The following is a 26,246-nucleotide window of genomic DNA, read 5'->3' on the forward strand; positions in this document are numbered from 1 at the left end:
ACTTTACTTTAAGCGGGGCATACTCCTGGAAGGAGGGAAGTCATTCAGAGTGTTTTTATATCTCTCTGTTCCCATATAAAGATAATGTCCAAAATGGCATCTGTTTTACCCTGAAAGCTATAATGTAGCTTCTCGAGTGAGAGGACATGGTCCACTTCGCGGATCCACATTTGTGGCGTGGGTACTTGCGGCTTCTTCCAAAACCTTGGGATTAGGCGCTTAGCGCAGTTTATCAAGCATTGTAGTAATTTCCTGCGATAGTGGCATGCAAGTTTTGGGAGATCATTTAGTAGGATCATAACAGGGCTTAGTTCGATATTGGAGTTAAGGGTGGAGTTGATGTGAGTATTTATAGTTCGCCAGTACTGAGTAGAGGGCACTGCCAAAAGATGTGTGTGAGGGAACCAGTCTCCCCACAATGTCTCCAGCACAATGGGGAGGCATTCGGGAAGATGTTATGGAGTCGACATGGTGAAAGGTACCAGCGCAATAGAATCTTATAGTTGAGTTCCACTATTATCGGAGAAATAGATGACTTTTTCGTCATTAAAAATATGTTGTTCTGTTGTTTTTGTGTAAATGTTATATTAAGTTCCTTCTCCCACTTAGCCATGTATGAGGGCGCGGATGGGGGAATAGGGTTTGATAATATTTTATGTATCAAAGAGATATGTGATTTATTAAGTGAGGGGGTTGTACATAATGTTTCAAATGGTGTGAGGGGGCTAGTAAAATCTGGCTTATGTGGTGATGAGAGGAGGGCGTGTCGTACTTGAAAGTATGAGAACCATTTGTGAAAAGGGGGTCCGAAATCTAGGCTTAAATCTGTTTGTGTTTTAAGTTGCCCATTGTGGAAAAAGCGGTAGACAGGGGAGGGTCGGTGACTGTCGGCCGATTGTGGTATGGACAGCAGATCCGATGACATAAATGTAGTGTTATTAAGTAGTGGAGTTAAGGGGGAGATTGGGCGTGATACATTGGTATGAGCCTTGATGGTCTTGTCCCAAACTCTAAGAGTTGATGCAATATAGTAGTTAAGTTCGCATCTTGTAGGCCTGTGCCTTTTAGGGATCCAACTCATCTCAGCCAGGTTGCATCCGGGTAACAGGTAGGTCTCCAACTTAACCCACGCCTTAGAGGGAGAGAGGTGGTTCCAAGCCACAATCCGAGCAAGATGGGTAGCCCTGTAGTAATACGTCAGATTGGGGATCCCCAGACCTCCTCTCTCTCTGCTGAGATACAGGTTCTGTTTAGCTACTCTTGGTCGTTGATAGGACCACACAAAGGATTCAATTATCTTTTGCTGTGTACTAAGAAATTGGGTGGAGAGATCTAAGGGAAGGACTTGAAACAAGTACAGATATTTAGGGAGAATGGTCATGGACACCGCATTTACTCGCCCAAGCCAAGAGAGATGGTTCTGTCTATGCCAATTATCAAGCAGTGTACGTATCTCCTTCTGAAGGGTTAAATAGTTAAGTTCGAAGAGGTCTGGTATGGATGAGGAGATGTGTATGCCAAGGTATTTCAGGGATTTATCTATCGAGAATTTGGTGTGTTGGGCTAGGTAGGTGACTTCCTCTTCAGGAAGATTGACCGGTAGAAGGACAGATTTGTCCAAATTAATAGAAAAATTTGAGACTCTCTTGAAAGCCTCAAATTCCTTCAGGAGTGAAGGAATCGAAGTGCGGGGTGAATGTAAAGTAAAAATAATGTCATCCGCGTATGAGGCATTTCTGATGGAGAGAGCCAAACTCCAAACCTTTAATGTGAGTATTGTCTCTAATGTGGGTGGCAAATGTCTCCACTGTGAGGGCAAATAGGAGGGGGGAGAGGGGACAACCCTGACGTGTGCCATTGTGTATTTGAAAGCTGTGGGACGCTACATCATTAGCCCGAACTATTGCTGTGGGGTTAGTATATAGTACTCTAATTCTATTGATGAATGTTGCGGAAAAACCAAATTTCGACAGGGTCGACCAGAGAAAATCCCAGTCGACCCTGTCGAAAGCCTTCTCGGCATCTGTGGAAAGAATCATCATTTGTAATTTATTGGTATTAGCTGTATACAAAGTTTGAAGAACCCGTATCGAATTATCTTTAGCCTCCCTCCCCGGAATGAAGCCTACCTGGTCTGTGTGGACCAGGCTGGGTAGATATTTATTGATACGCGTGGCTAGCACTTTAGCATATAGCTTAACATCAATGTTTATAAGGGAAATGGGGCGGTAGTTTTTAACTTGATCAGTGGGTTTGCCAGGTTTGGGGATGACCGAGATAGATGCTTCCAGGAGATTTTTGGGGAATATGCCTTGGTGGTCAATTGATTGGAAAAGCTCCAGTAGATGTGGACTAATTTGTTGGGCGAAGAGGTGGTAGTATTTAGGGGTAAAGCCATCCGGGCCTGGGGCCTTTCCCTGTGGCAGAGTTTTAATAGCAGCCAATATTTCAGAGATATGGAACGGTCGGTCTAGGGAGGAGATATCCTCCTCTGATAGAGTAGGGAGTTTGATTCTTCCAAGATAATCATTTATTAAATTAGTCTTTGTGGTGTGGTTTGGGGATTCTATGTTATATAGGGAGGTATAATAGTCGGCAAAGTTATGTACAATTGAAGAGCTATCGAGGGACGTATGACCTGAGGGGTTGATTATTCGCTTTATGAAGGTTTTAAATCTCTTTTTTTTAAGGGATCTTGCCAGCATGCGACCCGCCTTGTTTTTTTCTATAAAAAATTTAGCCTTTAGGGTCAGGGAACGCAAGTGGGCACACTTAGTGAGATAACTGTTCAGGTCCTCCCTAGCTTGTTGTAAAGTCGAGTAGTGTTGGTCCGATTGGGGGTTGATTTTGTGGTCATGTTCGGCTTGTGTTAATTTAGAGGTAAGGGAGTTATACAACGATGCTCTCTGCTGACGTTGTCTTTTAGTATGTTTAATAAGTTCCCCCCTTATAAAGCACTTATATGTTTCCCAATTGTTAGCGACCGATGTGTCGACAGATCTGTTTATTGTAAAAAATTCTGTGGTCTTTTCGACAATATCAGTTAATATTTGGGGGTCAGAGAAGATAAGGTCATTTAATCTCCAAATCGGGCGATTCAGGGGTTTAGAGGACCAGATAAAAGAGTTAATCACCGCACTGTGGTCTGACCATACGGTGTGGCTAATCCTGGAGTCTTTTAAAGATGTTAATATAGACTGGTCGCAAAGTAGGTAATCCAGGCGTGTGTAGGTTTTTTGTGGGTGCGAGAAGAAAGTGTAGTCCCTAGTGTGAGTGTGAGTGATTCGCCATGTATCGAAAAGTGGTAGGGATTGTATCGCAGACCAATTGGCTCTAATTCTTCTGTGATTTAGGTACGACCTGCCTGTGGATGTGTCCAGGGTAGGATTGAGGGGGAAATTGAAATCACCGCCAAGTATAATAGGGCCTCTGGCTATATCAAGTAACTGATTAATGGCTTTGCGAAAGAAGGAGGGTGTGGGGCGAATGGGTGCATATAGATTGGCAATTGTAATGGGTCTTCCATAGAGAAGGCCTACTAGAACTAGAATTCTGCCCTCAGCATCCGTATACTTTTGTAACATCTCAAAAGGGGTCCCTCTTTTAAAAGAGATACAAACACCATTTCTCCTGTCGGGGCCCGAGCACAGAAAATGCTTGTCATAGTAGAATGTCGATAAGTTGGGTTCTTTGAGTTTTATAAAATGAGTTTCCTGCAAGAGGAGGATGTCAATTTGTTTCTTATAGAGGTCATGAAAAGCTAAAGACCGTTTCTCTGCGGATAAGAAGCCTTTTACATTCTGTGTAGCTATGGTGAATGTGTTTGCAGGTGCACGGTGGTGCATCATAAATCTATGTGTAGGTCACTAAACTTAAGGAACTACGAGGAGTTAAGGGTGCTGTGTCCTCACCTCAGTAGTGTATGAGATTGCACACTGAGCAATGTATTCGTAGGCAAAAGAGGTATGAGAGAAGGTCTAGGGTGGTGGTCTGGAGAATGAAAGGATATTGTGGGGGAGGGAGTGAAGGTTACTGCTTACGGGGCGATGTGTTGATTTAAATGAGATATCTGATGGAGGGGGGGGGGGGGAAAGGGTAACAAAAAGGGGCGGGGGGGGAACCAGGGGAAAAAAGGGTAGGAAGAGGGAAGGAGTAGGGTTAGAATGTAATGAATATGCAAAAATTAAAAATGAAAACTTTGATATTAAAAGAAGAAAAGAAGAGAAAAATAAGAAAAGTAAGGAAGTAAGGAAGTAGGGGCTTAGCACGGTACAAGAAAGCCCGCCACAAGTTTCTTTGGTAAAGATGTCGGAGCAGTACTAAGAGGGAAGAGAAGGAGAGAGGTGACCGAGCACACAAATACATTACCATTTCTTCTCTCTCCCCCTCCTCCCCCCATCACATCTACAAAGAGGGATAAGGAGAGAGAAAAAAAAAAAAAGGGAAAAAAGGCACAACAAGCATTCATTCAACATTTAACGTTAATTTTAAAGTAACTTGCACAGCAAAAACAGGCTGAAAACTTAGTACATAACAGTAATCTCACTAGGGTAAAACCAACATGTTATCAACGTATAACTTCCACAGCAGTGAGTATCTTATTAAGATTTCCTATCTATAGATATAAATTATAGCCCTAACTGCTGAATAAATGTAAGAGTCATACAGTTCTTTGATAACTCACTTGACCTGGACTGCATGTTAAAAGATAGAAGTCCAGAGGGAGTTTTTGAGGCATTTTCTTCAAGTCAGTTCAGGTGCTGTCTAAGGTAGCCTGAGGTGTAGGAGATGGTTTTCTCTTAGACATTTTATTCACCACCTCCGACCAAGTGCTTCTTGGGGTCTTAGGGTGTGTAGAGGCTGACTGCTTCTGTAGCGGTGGTACATTTGCGGGCTCCTCCGGGGATGGTATTCCCAGAAGTTCACAAAAAGAAGTGGCCTCTCTTGGATCTTTACATTCCAGCTTTTTCCCACCTTTAATGACCTGAAGGGATACAGGGAACCCCCACCTGTAGGGAATCTTCTGGGTCCTGAGATGTGAAGTGATGACATTAAATTCCCTTCGCAGCTGTAGGGTCCTAGATGACAAGTCTTGGAAAATCTGGATCTTCGATCCCAGGTGGGAGAAGTTATGCTGTTGCCGAGCATAGTTAAGAATTTTTTCTCTGTCCCTGAAGCTTTGAAAACAGATCACAATGTCTCTTGGGGGTTGATTCTCATTTGGTTTTGGGCGTAGGGTGCGGTGAGCCCTCTCTATTGGGATCTCTGCAATTACACATGAGCTGGCGATTGCAAGAGCTTGAAATATTTCTTGTAAAATGTGATGTATAGCGTCAGCAGCTACTGATTCGGGCACTCCCCTGACGCGAAGGTTGTTGCGTCTCGTGCGATTTTCTATGTCATCCATCTTAGATTCTAAAGTAGAAATTGTGGTTTGTTGAAGCTGGATCTGCTGTGACATTTCCGTCATTTCCTTAACAAGTTCTTCTCTATCATCCTCAAGCGTTTCAACTCTGAAACCCAGCTCATTGATCTCCCGTTTTAAATCTGCACATTCCTCCCGTATACACCCCTTCACTTGAGCTATGAGGCTTTCCATGGCCTTTAATGTGACAGGGCCGTCATCTGATAATGAGCAGGTCCCACCTACTGAAGATTCAACTTCTCCCTCAGTCCCCATTAAGCTTTTATGTTCTAGATTTCCATGTAGGAAATCAGGTTTACCTTTTTTACCTTTCTACTATATGTAATAAATTTCATTTTAATATCTTATCATTCTTTATTGCTTTAGTGTGTATATTGACCCTTAGGCCTTTTTGACGCCGTGATCACTCCTATTTTTCTTAGGCAACTGAAATTAGATTACACTAGCAGACTGATGTAAACATTTTTTTTTAAAAAAAATTACACTACTTTTACACCAGATATGACTGGTGGCACTGAGCAAGTAGGCACAGTATATGCTGCGAGCCTGACACACTGGCTGGCAGTGGCAGGCTGGCCTGGCAACTGAAATTAGATTACACTAGCAGACTGATGTAAATGTTTTTTTTAAAAAAAATACACTACTGTTACACCAGATATGACTGGTGGTGGCACTGAGCAAGTAGGCACAGTATATGCTGTGAGCCTGACACACAGTGTGGCAGTGGCAGGCTGACCTGGCAACTGAAATTAGATTACACTAGCAGACTGATGTAAAAGTTTTTTCAAAAAAATTTACACTAATGTTACACCAGATATGAGTGGTGGCACTGAGCAAGTAGGCACAGTATATGCTATGAGCCAGACACACAGGCTGGCAGTGGCAGGCAGGCAACTGCTATTAGATTACACTAGCAGACTGATGTAAAAGTTTTGTTTAAAAAATGTACACTACTGTTACACCAGATATGACTGGTGGTGGCACTGAGCAAGTAGGCACAGTATATGCTGTGAGCCTGACACACAGGCTGGCAGTGGCAGGCTGGCCTGGCAACTGAAATTAGATTACACTAGCAAACTGATGTAAAAGTTTTTTTTTAAAAAATTACACTAATGTTACACCAGATATGAGTGGTGGCACTGAGCAAGTAGGCACAGTATAAGCTGTGAGCCTGACACACAGGCTGGCAGTGGCAGGCAGGCAACTGCTATTAGATTACACTAGCAGACTGATGTAAAAGTTTTTTTAAAAAAAATGTACACTACTCTTACACCAGATATGACTGGTGGTGGCACTGAGCAAGTAGGCACAGTATATGCTGTGAGCCTGACACACAGGCTGGCAGTGGCAGGCTGGCCTGGCAACTGCAATTAGATTGCACTGGCAGACTGATGTAAAAGGGTTTTTGTTTTTAAATTTACACTACTGTTACACCAGATATGACTGGTGGTCCAAATCGGGCGATTCAGGGGTTTAGAGGACCAGATAAAAGAGTTAATCACCGCACTGTGGTCTGACCATACGGTGTGGCTAATCCTGGAGTCTTTTAAAGATGTTAATATAGACTGGTCGCAAAGTAGGTAATCCAGGCGTGTGTAGGTTTTTTGTGGGTGCGAGAAGAAAGTGTAGTCCCTAGTGTGAGTGTGAGTGATTCGCCATGTATCGAAAAGTGGTAGGGATTGTATCGCAGACCAATTGGCTCTAATTCTTCTGTGATTTAGGTACGACCTGCCTGTGGATGTGTCCAGGGTAGGATTGAGGGGGAAATTGAAATCACCGCCAAGTATAATAGGGCCTCTGGCTATATCAAGTAACTGATTAATGGCTTTGCGAAAGAAGGAGGGTGTGGGGCGAATGGGTGCATATAGATTGGCAATTGTAATGGGTCTTCCATAGAGAAGGCCTACTAGAACTAGAATTGGCACTGAGCATGTAGGCACAGTATATGCTGTGAGCCTGACACACAGGCTGGCAGTGGCAGGCTGGCCTGGCAACTGAAATTAGATTACACTGGCAGACTGATGTAAAAGTTTGTTTTTGTTTTTAAATTTACACTACTGTTACACCAGATATGACTGGTGGTGACACTGAGCAAGTAGGCACAGTATATGCTGTGAGCCTGACACACAGGCTGGCAGTGGCAGGCTGGCCTGCTGGCAACTGAAATTAGATTACACTAGCAGACTGATGTAAAAGTTTTTTTTTTTTAAATTTACACTAATTTTACACCAGATATGAGTGGTGGCACTGAGCAAGTAGGCACAGTATATGCTGTGAGCAAGACACACAGGCTGGCAGTGGCAGGCAGGCAACTGCTATTAGATTACACTAGCAGACTGATGTAAAAGTTTTTTTTTAAAAAATGTACACTACTGTTACACCAGATATGACTGGTGGTGGCACTGAGCAAGTAGACACAGTATATGCTGTGAGCCTGACACACAAGCTGGCAGTGGCAAGCTGGCCTGGCAACTGAAATTAGATTACACTAGCAGACTGATGTAAAAGTTTTTTTTTTTAAATTTACACTAATGTTACACCAGATATGAGTGGTGGCACTAAGCAAGTAGGCACATTATATGCTGTGAGCCTGACACACGCTGACAGGCAGGCAAATGCAATTAGATGACAAAGAAAAAAAAAACCCTGATGTTCTAGCCCTAAAAAGGGCTTTTTGGGGTGCTGTCCTTACAGCAGAGATCAGTCGAGTCCTTCAGGACTGTGGTGGACACTGAATACACTAGCCTAGCTATCAATTTCCCTATAAAATCAGCAGCAGCACTATCCCTCCTCTCACTAAGAATGCAGGATCAGAATGAATCTAAAATGGCTGCTGCCCAGGAGCTGGGAGGGTCTGGGAGGGAGTGTCTGCTGTTGATTGGCTGAAATGTGTCTGCAGACTGTGAGATACAGGGTCAAAGTTTACTCAATGATCACGAATAGGGGGCGGATCGAACATCGCATATGTTCGCCCGCCGTGGCGAACGCGAACAAGCTATGTTCGGCGGGAACTGTTCTCCGGCGAACTGTTCACGACATCACAAGTGGGTGTATATAGTGTTTGTCTGGTGTTTAGCTTAGTGTGTGTATGTAATGTTTGTCTGGTGTTTAGCTTAGTGTGTGTATGTGGTGTTTTGCTTAGTGTGTGTATGTAGTGTTTGTCTGGTTTTTAGCTTAGTGTGTGTAAGTAGTGTTTGTCTGGTGTTTAGCTTAGTGTGTATGTAGTGTTTAGCTTAGTGTGTGATTGTGGTGTGTGTGATGTTTAGCTTAGTGTGTGTATGTAGTGTTTGTCTTGTGTTTTGCTTAGTGTGTGTATGTAGTGTTTGTCTGGTGTTTTGCTTAGTGTGTGTATGTAGTGTTTGGTGGATAATGGTGTCAGTAGGCGCTAAAAAAGCTAAATAGGCAGAATTTACTTAAAGTTTGTAGAATATAGCAATACGTAGATTAAAACAATTTATTAGGCAGAACTGACTGGATATAATTAGATGATTAAAATAGTTTAATAAACAGCAATAATAAAAGAACAAGTATACAATAATAAAACCAATTTATGGATCCATGATAACAATACAAAGAGATGGGTTAAAAATAGTGCAATAGGTAAAAAAAAAAAAAAGTACAATATGTTGGACAACGATAATAAGAGTATGAACCTATTCTAAGAGAAGTGTGGCTGGATGTCTCCCAAAGTCTATAGACCAATACCGCTATGGGAATCAATATAGTAGTGTGGTGCACAACAGTGTTCAGTTCAAACAATCTGAATAATCATACAATATTGAAAAAAAAACCTTGCAACAACAGTGTTACTGGAAACGGTGATACTAAAAAATAGTGCTAAAAAACAACATCTTTATGGGTTTGGTGAAAAAAGGAAAAAAATAAGCTCAAGCTATGTGGTATTAAGTTCAATAGTCCAGGATCCCCAAAGTGGGGGGTATATAGGAATAAGTCTTTCAGTGCTTCAGTGCTGTGATCCCTCCTATCCGGTGTATAAAAATGAATAATCCAAAAATAGTTAATACAGCATAATATGAGTGGTCCGAAATGGAAAAAAAGAACAAAAATCACAAAACATAAAAATGGAGTGTATACACAAAAATATAAAAAAATATCCAAATGAGGCGTGAAGGTGTGGATGATGAATAAAATGTTTGATAAAAAAGCAAAATATAAAAAGCAACACCAACAAAAATATTTTAGATACCTGTGGAAAGAAAAGAAAATACAATAGTGCAAAACTGTTTGTACACAGTGTGGTAATATTGAAAGTATGCTCACCAGTATGTCGTCAACGCGTTTCGGCTTTATTGGGCCTTTCTCAAGACTATACTTTAGCATGGTACTGGGAGCTTATATAGGGTGTATCTGAATTAGGGTTTTTGCGCCAGAAATAAGGCCCCGCCCCTTCCTGTGACTCCCGGTGGTTGATGGGAGTCACAGGAAGGGGCGGGGGCGGGAGTCACAGGATGCAGTTGGGATTCACGCATCTCTCCGCGGCGGAGAGGGCCTTTAGGAGGAGGGAGGGGCTCTGCCTCTATTGTGGGTTACAGGGCCACCTTTTAAAGTCTTGTCCTACACGGCCGGTAAACGCTCGCACCTAAGGAGTCCACCCAGGTTGTCCTTTCCTGGGTGGACTCCTCCATAGTCACCCAGGCTCTTGTTGACTCCGGTGCTGCGGGCTATTTTATTGACAGTGCTTTTGTATCAAAGTACTCCACTCCTGTTCTGCCTCGGTCCGTTCCGCTTGCTATCGAGGCCATTGATGGCAGGCCCCTTCAGCCCACACTCGTTACTCACAAAACCGCTCCGTTATCCATAGCTGTCGGGGCTCTCCATTTTGAAACCCTCCAGTTCCAGGTGATAAACTATCCAAATTTCCCAGTTGTTCTGGTTATCCCTGGCTCCAAAAGCACAATCCCAGTCTCGACTGGCACAGGTCCAAAATTTTATCATGGTCTCCGCAATGTAATTCCACTTGTCTTCGGAAACCAGTTAAAGTCTTGTGCACTTCTTCGGTATCTCAATTGCCAGAGGAGTCCCAAGAGTTCCTAGACGTTTTTGACAAGGTGCGTGCCGGTACGTTGCCTCCTCACCAGTGTTACGATTGTGCCATAGACCTGCAACCCAGAGCCATTCCTCCTCGGGGCCAGGTTTGCCCTCTGTCTGTTGCGGAGAATTGTGATATGGAGGAGTATGTTGCCGATGATCTGTCGCAGGGGATCATCCACAAATCCTGCTCTCCTTCAGGGGCTGGCTTCTTCTTTATGAAGAAAAAGGGTGGCGAGTTAAGACCATGCATCAATTATAGGGGTCTTAATCGTCTTACCATTAAGAATGCTTACCCTATTCCTCTCATTACGGAACTCTTTGACCTCCTCAAGGGAGCTACAGTGTTTTCTAAACTTGATTTGAGAGGAGCGTACAATCTCATTAGGATCAAGGAGGGCCATAAATGGAAAACAGCATTTAACACCAGGAGCAGGCATTATGAATATCTTGTAATGCTCTTTGGCCTATGTAATGCTCCTGCTGTTTTCCAGGAATTTATTAATGATATGTTACAACAGTGTGTTGTGGTGTACTTAGACGACATCCTCATACACTCACCACACTTGAGGCTCATTGTTCTGATGTTACACAGGTTTCAGAGACTACGTGAGAATGGCTTGTTTTGTAAACTCGATAAATGTGAGTTCCATCAGACTCAAGTAACCTTCCTAGGTTATGTTATCTCTGGGTTCTCCATGGATCCTGACAAGTTGTCTGCAGTTCTGCAGTGGCCTCGCCCAGTTGATCTTCGGTCTATTCAATGTTTTTTGGGCTTCGCAAATTACTATAGAAAGTTTATTAAAAACTTTTCTTCCTTGGTCAAACCTATCACAGACATGACCCGTAAAGAGAATGATCCACTCCATTGGTCACCTACTGCCATTAAGGCTTTTGATAGTCTTAAGACTGCCTTTGCTGTCGTTCCAGTTCTGGCTCATCCTAACCCTGTCCTGCCTTTCATTCTTGAGGTTCATGCGCCTGAGACTGGAGTAGGTGTCTCAACGTCCTACGCCTGATGGTTCCTTGCATCCATGCGGTTTCTCCTCTAAGAAATTGTCTCCAGCGGAGTGCAATTATGAAATTGGCGACAGGGAATTATTGGCCATAATTTTGGCACTTAAGGAATGGAGGTATCTTCTCGAGGGTACTAGAGTACCAGTGCTCATTCTTACTGACCGCAAGAATTTAACTTATCTATCCAAAGCAAAACGTTTGTTGCCCCAAAAGGCCAGATGGGCTATATTTTTGTCTTGGTTTAATTATGTGGTTTCATACCTGCCTGGTAGTAAGAATGCTAGGGCTGATGCCCTCTCTCAACAATTTTCGCCTCTGTCCAAGGAGGAGTCTGCACCTACTCCAGTTATACCTCCTGACCATATTTTGGCTACCATACATACTAATTTTACTTCTCCCTTGGGGGAGGAGATTCTGGCTGCACAAACCAATGAACCTCCTGAGAAACCTAGTTGTAAGTGCTTTGTTCCTGAGAATCTTCGAACTAAACTTTTGCACACTTACCACTATCTTAAAGCTGCAGGTCACCCGGGCAAGAACCAAAAGATTTGGTCTGTCACTCGACAATTCTGGTGGCCAGGTCTTCGTTCTGATGTTGCTGCGTATGTTGCCTCCTGCTCAGTTTGTGCACAGAATAAGACTCATCGACGTCTTCCTGTGGGTCTTCAACCTATTGCTAATGGTGAGCGTCCTTGGACACATCTTTCCATGGACTTCATTGTCGAGCTCCCTATTTCCAGTGGCAATACTGTTATCCTTATGGTGGTTGACCGTTTTCTTAAAATGTCACATTGCATTCCTTTGAAGAAGCTGCCTAGTGCTAAGGAGTTTGCATACATTTTTTACTTATAGGTCTTCCATTTACATGGGTTACCCAAGAAGATAGTGTTGGACCGGGGTAGCCAGTTTGTCTCCAGATTTTGGTGTTCCTTTTGTGCTCAAATGGGGATCCAGCTTTCCTTCTCCTCGGCATATCACCCTTTATCCAATGGGGCTGCAGAATGGTCTAATCACACTCTGGAACAGTTCCTCCGTCTCAGATCACCACAATAATTGGTCTAAACTGTTACCTTGGGCAGAGTTTGCTCGTAATAGTGCTATTAATGCTTCCTCCCAGTTATCCCCGTTCATGGCGAATTATGGGTTTCAACCATCCTTGTTGCCCAATTTATTCAGGTCTCAAGGTATTCCGGCTTTGGAGGAGCATCTCCGGCAACTCCGTTCCACGTGAGTGCAGATTCAGTATTGCCTTCATCGTTCTATACAGCACCAAAAGTTCCAGGCTGATCGTTGGCATCGGCCCGCGCCTTCCTACCAGGTTGGAGAGAGGGTTTGGCTGTGCCTTCCAATAAACTGGCTCCCTGTTATGTTGGTCCTTTTCGAATACTCTGATGGGTCAATCCTGTGGCCTACGCTCTTGACCTTCCTCCTGCAGTGCGCATCTCCAATGTTTTTCATGTTTCCCTCTTGAAACCATTGATATGTAATCAGTTTTCCACTGTGTTGCCTCGTCCCCGTCCTATCTCTGTTGACAACCATGAAGAATATGAGGTCAGCAGCATTATTGACTCTTGTATGTCCAGGGACCGCGTACAGTATTTGGTTCACTGGAGGGGCTACGGTCCAGAGGAGCGTTCATGGGTTCCCTCCTCTGATGTTTATGCTCCCGCCCTTCTCCGTGCCTTCCATGCCCATTTGTCCTCCCGCAGGGGAGGGGTCATTGAGGGGAGGGTACTGTCAGGGTTTTTTCCCTGCTTTGTTTGCCATGTGCTGCTGACAGCCATTTTACTCACCTCTCTTGCTGAGTTTGGTGCAGAGTGTGTGATGCTGCTCATTTCCTGCACGCCCTCTTATGGCTAGACTGGTGTACATCATCTGTGTGACAGGTTGCAGTCTCAGAATTGTGATGTCATCACTTATTATTTAAAGGACCTCTGTTCAGTATGCTTTGTCCTTGCGTTGTCTCAGACCTGTATGTGAGTTCCAGTGTATTACCTGGCTGTCTGACGTCCCTCCTGGTTCCTGATCCCTGGCATGTTCCTGACTCTGCTGTTCTCCTTGTTCCTGATTCCAGCTCGTCTGACTACTCGCTTTGGCTCCTGACTCAGCTCGTCTGACTATTCGCTTTGGCTCCTGACTCGGCTCGTCTTTGACTCCTGGCTTTTTGTTTGACTTTTTATTATTTTTTGTTATTAATAAAGGTGTGATTATTTTTGCACTTCTCATCTCAGTCTGATTCCTGGCACCCTGACAGTTTGCCTGGTTTTTAGCTTAGTGTGTGTATGTAGTGTTTGTCTGGTGTTTAGCTTAGTGTGTGTATGTAGTGTTTATCTGGTGTTTAGTTTAGTGTGTGTATGTGGTGTGTGTGGTGTTTAGCTTAGTGTGTGCATGTAGTGTTTGTCTGGTGTTTTGCTTAGTGTGTGTATGTGGTGTTTAGCTTAGTGTGTGCATGTAGTGTTTGTCTGGTGTTTTGCATAGTGTGTGTATGTGGTGTGTGGTGTTTAGCTTAGTGTGTGTATGTGGTGTTTAGCTTAGTGTATATGTAGTGTTTACCTGGTGTTTTGCTTAGTGTGTGTATGTAGTGTTTGTCTGGTGTTTTGCTTAGTGTGTGTATGTAGTGTTTGTCTGGTGTTTAGCTTAGTGTGTGTATGTGGTGTGTGTGGTGTTTAGCTTAGTGTGTGCATGTAGTGTTTGTCTGGTGTTTAGCTTAGTGTGTGTATGTGGTGTGTGGTGTTTAGCTTAGTGTGTGTATGTGGTGTTTAGCTTAGTGTATATGTAGTGTTTACCTGGTGTTTTGCTTAGTATGTGTATGTAGTATTTGTCTGGTATTTTGCTTAGTTTGTGTGTGTAGTGTTTGTATGGTGTTTAGCTTAGTGTGTGTATGTAGTGTTTGTATGGTGTTTTGCTTAGTGTGTGTATGTAGTGTTTGTATGGTGTTTTGCTTAGTGTGTGTATGTAGTGTTTGCATGGTGTTTTGCCTAGTGTTTGTCTGGTGTTTAGCTTAGTGTGTGTATGTAGTGTATGTCTGGTGTTTAGCTTAGTGTGTGTATATAGTGTTTGTCTGGTGTTTAGCTTAGTGTGTGCATGCTTAGTGTGTGTATATAGTGTTTGTCTGGTGTTTAGCTTAGTGTGTGTATGCAGTGTGTGTGGTGTTTAGCTTAGTGTGTATATAGTGTTTGTCTGGTGTTTTGCTTAGTGTGTGTATGTGGTGTGTCTGGTTGTTTAGCTTAGTGTGTATATGTAGTGTTTGTCTGGTGTTTTGCTTAGTGTGTGTATGTAGTTTCGTATGGTGTTTAGCTTAGGGTGTATAAGTAGTGTTTGTCTGGTGTTTAGCTTAGTGTGTGTATGTAGTGTATGTCTGGTGTTTAGCTTAGTGTGTGTATATAGTGTTTGTCTGGTGTTTAGCTTAGTGTGTGCATGTGGTGTGTGTGGTGTTTAGCTTAGTGTGTATATAGTGTTTGTCTGGTGTTTTGCTTAGTGTGTGTATGTGGTGTGTCTGGTGTTTAGCTTAGTGTGTATATGTAGTGTTTGTCTGGTGTTTTGCTTAGTGTGTGTATGTAGTTTCGTATGGTGTTTAGCTTAGTGTGTATAAGTAGTGTTTGTCTGGTGTTTAGCTTAGTGTGTGTATGTGGTGTGTCTGGTGTTTAGCTTAGTGTGTGTATGTAGTGTTTGTCTGGTGTTTAGCTTAGTGTGTGTATGTAGTTTCGTCTGGTGTTTAGCTTAGTGTGTGTATATAGTGTTTGTCTGGTGTTTCGCTTAGTGTGTGTATGTAGTTTCGTCTGGTGTTTAGCTTAGTGTGTATAAGTAGTGTTTGTCTGGTGTTTAGCTTAGTGTGTGTATATAGTGTTTGTCTGGTCTTTAGTTTAGTGTGTATAAGTAGTGTTTGTCTGGTGTTTAGCTTAGTGTGTGTATATAGTGTTTGTCTGGTGTTTAGCTTAGTGTGTGCATGTGGTGTGTGTGGTGTTTAGCTTAGTGTGTGCGTGTAGTGTTTGTCTGGTGTTTAGCTTAGTGTGTGCGTGTAGTGTTTGTCTGGTGTTTAGCTTAGTGTGTGCATGTGGTGTGTGTGGTGTTTAGCTTAGTGTGTATGTAGTGTTTGGTGTTTTGCTTAGTGTGTGTATGCGGTGTGTGTGGTGTTTTGCTTAGTGTGTATATGTAGTGTTTGTCTGGTGTTTTGCTTAGTGTGTGTATGTAGTTTCGTATGGTGTTTAGCTTAGTGTGTATAAATAGTGTTTGTCTGGTGTTTAGCTTAGTGTGTGTATATAGTGTTTGTCTGGTGTTTAGCTTAGTGTGTGTATGTGGTGTTTGTCTGGTGTTTAGCTTAGTGTGTGTATGTGGTGTTTGTCTGGTGTTTAGCTTAGTGTGTGTATATAGTGTTTGTCTGGTGTTTAGCTTAGTGTGTGTATATAGTGTTTGTCTGGTGTTTAGCTTAGTGTGTGTATGTGGTGTTTGTCTGGTGTTTAGCTTAGTGTGTGTATGTGGTGTGTGTGGTGTTTAGCTTAGTGTGTGCGTGTAGTGTTTGTCTGGTGTTTAGCTTAGTATGTGTATCTTTTAAATAACATTACAATTTACCATGATTATCAATTTTGCTTTATTATTGTGATATCCTTCATTGAAGGACCAGCAATGCACTATTGGCGCTAGTTAAGCACATCAGTAACAAGAGGCATATATATGTGCAGCCACCAATCAGCAGTTAGTACCCTACCTAGTTATGCTTTGCAAAAAAGGACACTAGGAGAACAAAGAAAATTAGCTATAAAAAGTAAATTGGAAAGTTAAAATGTTATGGTCTATCTGAAATATTTGGGTTTTCATATCCCTTTATTACGTTTGGTTTGCCAGTACTGGTTGCCGCTATCTTAAATAAGAAACATGCAGTATATAGGCGAGTGGCTGGAGACAGTAGCTGCAGAACAAGTTTGAAGGTAAATTTATTTATATAAAAATGCATATTTTAGTAATAATTTAAGCGCAGACTACTGATAGTAATTATACAAATGCTGCAAAAGATTAAAATAATGTTGACATTTAAAGGGACAGTAAACACCTTGATATTTTTATATAAAACATTGTTATGTGTAATGAAACAACTTTGCAATATATTTTCATTATTTATTTTGCCCCTTTTATTCTATTTATTTTATTTGGCTCTGAAAATTAAGCAATTTCTAAATCTCAGAACATGAAATGTGCACTGCTGACCTCTCATGGTTAACTCTGCTGCATATCTGTACCTAATTGGCTTTAGCTGATAATTGCAAAACAAGTCACTTTATACTTATGACTGTGGCTAGCCTTGTTGTCTGTGGACTAAAGCCCTGATTGGCTTCTCCATATAAGGCAGATGAGAGAAAAAAAAGTGTAGTTTGGCTTTTGAAAAAAAATTGTAGTAAAAAGGATGTTAATTTGTTTTTAAAAGTTTTAAGACTTGGCTGATGTTTTTCTTTAGCAGCACAAAAGGAATGCCCTTACAAGGTGTTTACTTTCCCTTTAATAGCTCCAAAACACTCAATCAATTTATTTAAATGTTTCAGCATTTCCAGTCACCTAAGGTGCCCATAAAAGAAATAAGTATTAAGTGCTGGTACGATTTTAATTTTGAGCTTAACCAGAGGATTTCTTCTTTGGCACTGTAGGGTTAACTCAACCCATTAGTACTAACCTTGTAACGGCAGAAACAAATGGCCATATTTACAGATAACTAAGAAAATGGTGTCTTTGTCTCTTTAACATTAAAAGCATTAACAAACATGACAGCAAGAAACTAGATGCCACTTTCACTGAGCACCAAAGAGACCTTTAACGTCACATAAATTACCCGCTGAGTACGATGCTCTGATTCATATTAGTTTAATTGTGTGGAACTGTCAGTTGAATCAATATCACTTCATACGGTGCATTAAGAAAAGGTTCCTTAGCATAATACTCTTATCAGATAGATGATATCAATAGCGCTCTAGGATTCGGAATAAGTGGAAAAAGTACAAAACAAAGCAGTGACAACTGCCAATTGCAATAGATCTATACACCCAGCTAGTAGGTATTGTGCTAGCAAGCTGCGGCAATACCAAGGGAACTAAAACATGCTCAGACTGGCACTTAACTCTTGTAGTAAAAGTACATATTTACTCTGGCATCATGGAAATAAAAACACACAGAGACACCACAAATACATATGCACACAAAGACACACACATGCACAAACAAACACACATACACCAACACACATAAACAAACACACATACACAAACACACATACACAAACACACAAATATATACACACACACATACACAAACACACACACATACACAAACACACACACACCAACACACATAAACAAACACACAAATATATACATACACACACTAATACATATGCACACAAACATACACAAACACACACACATACACAAATACACATACACACAAATATATACACACACATACACAAACACACACACACACACACATATATATATATATATATATATATTATATATATATGTGTGTGTGTGTGTGTGTGTGTGTAAATAAAAACAACAAAAAATGATGAGGGCATGACCAAATAGTTAAAGGTGCAAATGCAATATTTTTCTAGTGGCCCCTCACTGTCAAGCGCACACCTGAAGCAAACACAACTTTCAATACAGCATAGAAATAACAATAACTACTGAAAACAAGTGGTGTATATTATCCCTTTCGTGACAGGGTTAAAGTGCCTACATCGGAACAACTGTTCCGATGTAGACAAATTGAAACTACGCGATCGTGCATACGATCGCGAGATTTCAATTATTGGATCGCATCTGGGGGGCGTCCCTACAATCCTAGGAACGCCCTCCAGACCGCGATTAAATCCTTGAAGCACAGAAGGCTTCAGGACAGCCGTTAGTTATGACGTTCCATTCCGTCATAACGGCTTTAAAGCCCAGTCTAATTATGACGGAATGGAACGGCATAACGGCTTTAAAAGGTTAAACACCCTATAATTATATAGTCTCACAGATCCGATGTTTCAGTAATATGCAGAGTTCAAATCAACGGCAGTATCCTGGAGTCTGGCTGCACTCAATGGCCTGACAGCCAAATCAGGTGAACAAAGTATCTGGAAGAAAAATGAAGAAAGAGAGCACACAAAAGACTCTAAGAGCAGTATTTTAATGAAGACTCAACAAACACAAATGTGTGCCCAATCTCCAATCTAGGAACTACTCACAAGAAATTACTTCAAACATGTGAGGTATGTGATGGCAAAATAGCACAGACATAACTCAGATTCATCAAAGGCAATCATTTCCTCTAGTTCCTAGATTGGGGATTGGGCTCACATTTGTGTTTGTTAAATCTTCATTAAAATACTGCACTTAAAGTCTTTTGTGCGCTCTCTTTCTTCATTTTCCTTCCAAATATATATATACAGAATATATATATATATATATCTTACACTCCCTGTAAAGTAACAATGGCCGGTGCAGAGAATCCAAACACACTTCAAAGAGATAACTTGCACCCGGTTTCTTCAATAAGGATATTACCACTTTATTCACATATTGTGGTACACTTCACACACAAAAACATCCAATGTTTCGGTCCTCATTCTTGATAAAGGTCCCAGGTGAAGGACCGAAACGTTGGAAGTTTTTGGGTGTGAAGTGTACCACAATATGTGAATAAAGTGGTAATATCCTTATTGAAGAAACCGGGTGCAAGCTATTTCTTTGGAGTATATATATAAACACACACACACATATGCACACACACACTAAGACATACACAAACTGAAACGCACACATATATATACACACGCACATACACACACACCTACACACACATACAGTACATACATACACAAAAACGTCAGAACAAACACAAACATATAAACACACACACATATAAATACACACACATCAACAAAAATGTCATTCCACATAAAGGGCTAGATTACTAGCGATATCTGGTTTTCACGGCTGTTTGTGCGCAAGTTAAATTCTGTTTGTATTACAATTAAATACGAATGCATGAACGCAATCATGATTTACGCTAGAATGATTACCGTAACCTCAGAGCTCTGGTTAACTTTTTCCACTCAAATAATAAGTTGCACAATACACATCAAAAATACATTTAACAATACAGTTACACTCATAATAACACTAATAAAAATTATAATTAGTCTAAGGTGTTAGGGAAAAAAAGCACTGCAAAGAGCTTTAACATTTAGATACATACATACACGTCTAAATATGTATGTGTATGTGTATATACAATATATATATATATATATATTTATTTCATATAAGTGGCAAGAGACCATGAGCTAGTGACGTATGGGATATACATTCCTACCAGGAGGGGCAAAGTTTCCCAAACCTCAAAATGCCTATAAATACACCCCTCACCGCACCCACAAATCAGTTTTACAAACTTTGCCTCCTATGTTGCTGGTGATGTAAGTTTGTGCTTAGATTTCTACGTTGACATGCGCTTCTCAGCATTTTGAAGCCCGATTCCTCTCAGAGTACAGTGAATGTCAGAGGGATGTGAAGGGAGTATCACCTATTGAATGCAACAGTTTTCCTCACAGGGATCTATTCATCTCCAACCTCCCTTTTCAGATCGACGATATACTCTCATATACCATTACCTCTACTGATAACTGTTTCAGTACTGGTTTGGATATCTGCTATATGTGGATGGGTGTCTTTCGGTAAGTATGTTTTTTATTACTTAAGACACCCCAGCTATGATTTGGCACTTTATGCTTTTATATAAAGTTCTAAATATATGTATTGTACTTATACTTGCCATGAGTCAGGTTTCAGTATATTTCCTTTTGCAGACTGTCAGTTTCATATCTGGGAAATGCATTTTTCAGGAAAATTTATTTCTTACCTGGGGTATAGTCTTTTTTCAATTGACTGTCATTTTAAAAATTTTGCGGGCAGAATTAGGCTGGCGAGGGCGCAAAATGCTAAAGTTTATTGCGTCATTCTTGGTGCGAGATTTTTTTCATGGCGCAAAGTTACGTTCATTGACGCAAATTCGTCATTTCCGGCACCTTAGTTGATGCCGGGTCCTTTTACAAGGTTGCATCATCTATGACGCGAGTGTGTCGTTTCCAGACGTTTTTGGCGCCAAAAAATATTTTTTCTGTTTGTTGTGCGTCATACTTGGCGCTAAATATTTTCATTATTTAAGACCCCATTCTTTTTTGCCTCCTGCCTTTTTCCTATGTCAGAGGGCTATACTCATATGCATGTTTTTTCTCTTACATTTGCAAGATGTCTCAATCTGATCCTGTCTCAGAAATCACTGTTGGAACCCTGCTGCCTGATAACAGTTCTACCAAAGCTAAGTGCATGTGTTGTAAACCTGTGGAGGTTATACCTCCAGCTGTGGTTTGTAATAATTGTCATGATAAACTTTTATATGCAGAGAATATATCCATCAGTAGTAGTTCATTACCTGTTGCTGTTCCCTCAACATCTAATGCACAAGATATACCTGTAATTTTAAAAGAATGTATTTCTGATTCTATTCAGAAGGCTTTGTCTGCCATTCTGCCTTCTAATAAATGTAAAAGGTCTTTTAAAACTTCTCATAAGGTTGATGAAATTTCAAATGACCAGCAACATACTGAATTATCCTTCTCTGATGAGGATCTATCTGATTCAGAAGATCCTGCCTCAGATATTGACACTGACAAATCCTCTTATTTATTTAAAATGGAGTATATTCGTTCTTTGTTAAAAGAAGTGTTGATTACATTAGATATGGAGGAAACTAGTCCGCTTGATATTAAAACTAGTAAACGTTTAAATTCCGTTTATAAACCTCCTGTGGTTATTCCAGAGGTTTTTCCAGTTCCTGATGCTATTTCTGATATGATTTTCTAAGGAATGGAATAGGCCTGGTACTTCTTTTATTCTTTCTTCAAGGTTTAAAAAATTGTATCCTTTGCCAGCAGTTAGATTGGAGTTTTGGGAAAAGATCCCCAAAGTTGATGGGGCTCTCTCTACTCTTGCCAAACGTACTTCTTTTAAAGATCCTTTGATAGGAAACTTGAATCTTATCTAAGGAAAGCTTATTTATATTCAGGTCATCTTCTTAGGCCTGCAATTTCTTTGGCTGATGTTGCAGCTGTTTCAACTTTTTGGTTGGAAACTTTAGCGCAACAAGTATCGGATCATGATTTGTCTAGCATTGTTAAGTTGATTCAACATGCTAATAATTTAATTTGTGATGCCATTTTTGATATTATCAAAATTGATCTTAAATCTATGTCTTTAGCTATTTTAGCTAGAAGAGCTTTGTGGCTCAAATTTTGGAATGCTGATATGACTTCTAAGTCCAGATTGATATCTCTTTCTTTCCAAGGTAATACATTATTTGGTTCTCAGTTGGATTCAATGGGGAATATGTATCAAGCTCCATAAGGAGCTTGATGCCCCGTGTTTCTGGCGAGCCTGCAGGCTCGCCAGAAACAGTAATTATTAAGCAGGGGTCACAAAGACCGCTGCTCCAAAACCTGTCCGCCTGCTCTGAGCAGGCGGACAGACATCGCCGGAAATCAACCCGATCAAGTACGATCGGGATGATTGACACCCCCTGCTGGCGGCCCATTGGCCGCGAGTCTGCAGGGGGCGGCATTGCACCAGCAGCTCTTGTGAGCTGCTGGTGCAATGCTGAATACGGTGAGCATATTGATCTCCATATTCAGCGAGGTCTGGCGGACTTGATCCGCAGTGTCGGATCAGGTCCGCCAGACCTTGATAAATATGGGCCAATAACTTCAACTGTCACTGGGGGGAAGTGAGTTTTTTTGCTTTAGGATAAAAGACCTAAGGGTAAATCTAAAGCTTCTAATTGTTTTCGTTCCTTTCGACAAAATATGGAACAGAAACCTAATCCTTCCCCCAAGGAATCTGCTTCCAATTGGAAGCCTTCATCAAATTGGAATAAATCCAAGCCATTTAAGAGATCAAAACTAGCCCCCAAGTCCGCATGAAGGTGCAACCCTCATTCCAGCTCAGCTGGTAGGGGGCAGATTAAAATTTTTCAAAGATGTTTAGATCAATTCGGTCCAAAATCATTGGATTCAGAGTATTGTCTCTCAGGGGTACAGAATAGGATTCAGAGTAAGACCGCCTGTGAGAAGATTTTTTGTCTCACGCATTCCGGCAAACCCAGTAAAGGCTCAGGCTTTCCTGAAGTGTGTTTCAGACCTGGAGTTATCAGGGGTAATCATGCCAGTTCCGTTTCAGGAACAGGGTCTGGGGTTTTATTCAAATCTATTGATTGTCCCAAAGAAAGAAAATTCATTCAGACCAGTTTTGGATCTAAAGATTTTGAATCTATATGTAAGAGTACCAACTTTAAAAATGGTAACTATAAGGACTATTCTGCCTTTTGTTCAGCAAGGGCATTATATGTCCACAATAGACTTACAGGATGCATATCTTCATATTCCGATTCATCCAGATCACTATTAGTTCCTGAGATTCTCTTTTCTAGACAAGCATTACCAATTTTTTGCTCTTCCTTTTGGCCTAGCGACAGCTCCAAGAATCTTTTCAAAGGTTCTAGGTGCCCTAATCTCTGTAATCAGAGAGTGGGGTATTGCAGTATTTCCTTATTTGGACGATATCTTGGTACTCGCTCAGTCTTTATGTTCTGCAGTATCTCACACAAATCAACTAGTGTTGTTTCTTCGAAGACATGGTTGGAGGATCAATTTACCAAAAAGTTCTTTGATTCCTCAGACAAAGGGACGTTTGAAATTGGTTGCAGCCTGTCGGAACCTTCAGTCTCAGTCATTACCTTCAGTAGCTATGTGCATGGAAGTTTTCAATCTCATGACTGCAGCATCGGACGCGATCCCCTTTGCTCATTTTCATATGAATCCTCTCCAGCTTTGTATGCTGAACCAATGGTGCAGGGATTATACAAGGATATCACAATTAATATCCTTATATCCAAATGTTTGACTTTCTCTGACTTGGTGGTTAAATCACCATCGTATAATTTTAGGGGCCTCTTTCGTTCATCCAACCTGGACTGTGATCACAACAGATGTGAGTCTTTCAGGTTGGGGAGCTGTGTGGGGATCTCTGACAGCACAAGGGGTTTGGAAATCTCAAGAGGCGAGATTACCAATCAATATTTTGGAACTCCGTGTGATTCTCAGGGCTCTTTAGTTTTGGCCTCTGTTGAAGAGAGAACCGTTTATTTGTTTTCAGACAGACAATATCACAACTGTGGCATATGTCAATCATCAGGGTGGGACTCACAGTCCTCAAGCTATGAAAGAAGTATATTGGATACTTGTTTTGGCAGAATCCAGCTCCTGTCTAATTTATGCAGTTCATATCCCAGGTATGGACAATTGGGAAGCGGATTACCTCAGTTATCAGACTTTACATCCGGGAGAATGGTCTCTCCACTCAGATGTGTTTTCTCAAATTGTTCATATGTAGGGACTTCCAGAAATAGATCTGATGGTATCTCATCTAAACAAAAAACTTCCCAGGTACCTGTCCAGGTCCAGGGATCTTCAGGCGGAAGCAGTGGATGCATTGACACTTCCTTGGTGTTATCAACCTGCTTATATTTTCCCGCCTCTAGTTCTTCTTCCAAGAGTGATCTCCAAAATCCTCATGGAGCAATCGTTTGTGCTGCTGCTGGCTCCAGCATGGCCTCACAGGTTTTGGTATGTGGATCTTGTTCAGATGTCCAGTTGCCAACCTTGGCCACTTCCATTAGCCAGACCATCTATCTCAAGGTCCGTTTTTCCATCAGGATCTCAAATCATTAAATTTGAAGGTATGGAAATTGAACGCTTAGTGCTTAGTCATAGAGGTTTCTCTGACTCAGTGATTAAAACTATGTTGCAGGTTCGTAAATCTGTTTCTAGAAAGATTTATTATCGCGTTTGGAAGACTTACATTTTATGTTGTTCTTCTCATAAATTCTCTTGGCATTCTTTTAGAATTGCTAGAATTTTACAGTTTCTTCAGGATGGTTTGGATAAAGGTTTGTCTGCAAGTTCCTTGAAAACACAAATCTCTGCTCTTTGTTTTATTTCACAGAAAGATTGCTAAACTTCCTGATATTCATTGTTTTGTACAGGCTTTAGTTTGTATTAAGCCCGTCATTAAATCAATCTCTCCTCCTTGGAGTCTTAATTTAGTTTTGAAGACTTTACAGTCTCCTCCGTTTGAGCCTATGCATTCTTTGGACATTAAACTACTTTCTTGGAAAGTGTTGTTTCTTTTGGCCATCTCTTCTGCTAGAAGAGTTTCTGAATTATCCGCTCTCGCTTGTGAATCTCCATTTCTGATTTTTCATCAGGATAAGGAAGTTATCCTAACTTAACTTAAATTCTTACCTAAGGTTGTGAATTCTAACAACATTAATAGAAAAATTGTTTTCCTTTCCTTGTGCCCAAATCCTAAGAATTCTTTGGAGAGATCCTTAAATTCTTTGGATGTGGTAAGAGCTTTGAAATATTATGTTGAAGCTACTAAAGATTTCAGGAAGACTTCTAGTTTATTTGTTATACAGGGAGTGCAGAATTATTAGGCAAGTTGTATTTTTGAGGATTAATTTTATTATTGAACAACAACCATGTTCTCAATGAACCCAAAAAACTCATTAATATCAAAGCTGAATATTTTTGGAAGTAGTTTTAATTTGTTTTTAGTTTTAGCTATTTTAGGGGGATATCTGTGTGTGCAGGTGACTATTACTGTGCATAATTATTAGGCAACTTAACAAAAAACAAATATATACCCATTTCAATTATTTATTTTTACCAGTGAAACCAATATAACATCTCAACATTCACAAATATACATTTCTGACATTCAAAAACAAAACAAAAACAAATCAGTGACCAATATAGCCACCTTTCTTTGCAAGGACACTCAAAAGCCTGCCATCCATGGATTCTGTCAGTGTTTTGATCTGTTCACCATCAACATTGCGTGCAGCAGCAACCACAGCCTCCCAGACACTGTTCAGAGAGGTGTACTGTTTTCCCTCCTTGTAAATCTCACATTTGATGATGGACCACAGGTTCTCAATGGGGTTCAGATCAGGTGAACAAGGAGGCCATGTCATTAGATTTTCTTCTTTTATACCCTTTCTTGCCAGCCACGCTGTGGAGTACTTGGACACGTGTGATGGAGCATTGTCTTGCATGAAAATCATGTTTTTTTTGAAGGATGCAGACTTCTTCCTGTACCACTGCTTGAAGAAGGTGTCTTCCAGAAACTGGCAGCAGGACTGGGAGTTGAGCTTGACTCCATCCTCAACCTGAAAAGGCCCCACAAGCTCATCTTTGATGATACCAGCCCAAACCAGTACTCCACCTCCACCTTGCTGGCGTCTGAGTCGGACTGGAGCTCTCTGCCCTTTACCAATCCAGCCACGGGCCCATCCATCTGGCCCATCAAGACTCACTCTCATTTCATCAGTCCATAAAACCTTAGAAAAATCAGTCTTGAGATATTTCTTGGCCCAGTCTTGACGTTTCAGCTTGTGTGTCTTGTTGTGGTGGTCGTCTTACAGCCTTTCTTACCTTGGCCATGTCTCTGAGTATTGCACACCTTGTGCTTTTGGGCACTCCAGTGATGTTGCAGCTCTGAAATATGGCCAAACTGGTGGCAAATGGCATCTTGGCAGCTGCACGCTTGACTTTTCTCAGTTCATGGGCAGTTATTTTGCGCCTTGGTTTTTCCACACGCTTCTTGCG

The sequence above is a fragment of the Bombina bombina genome, chromosome 3 (assembly GCF_027579735.1).
Source record: "Bombina bombina isolate aBomBom1 chromosome 3, aBomBom1.pri, whole genome shotgun sequence".
Classification (NCBI taxonomy): Eukaryota; Metazoa; Chordata; class Amphibia; order Anura; family Bombinatoridae; genus Bombina; species Bombina bombina.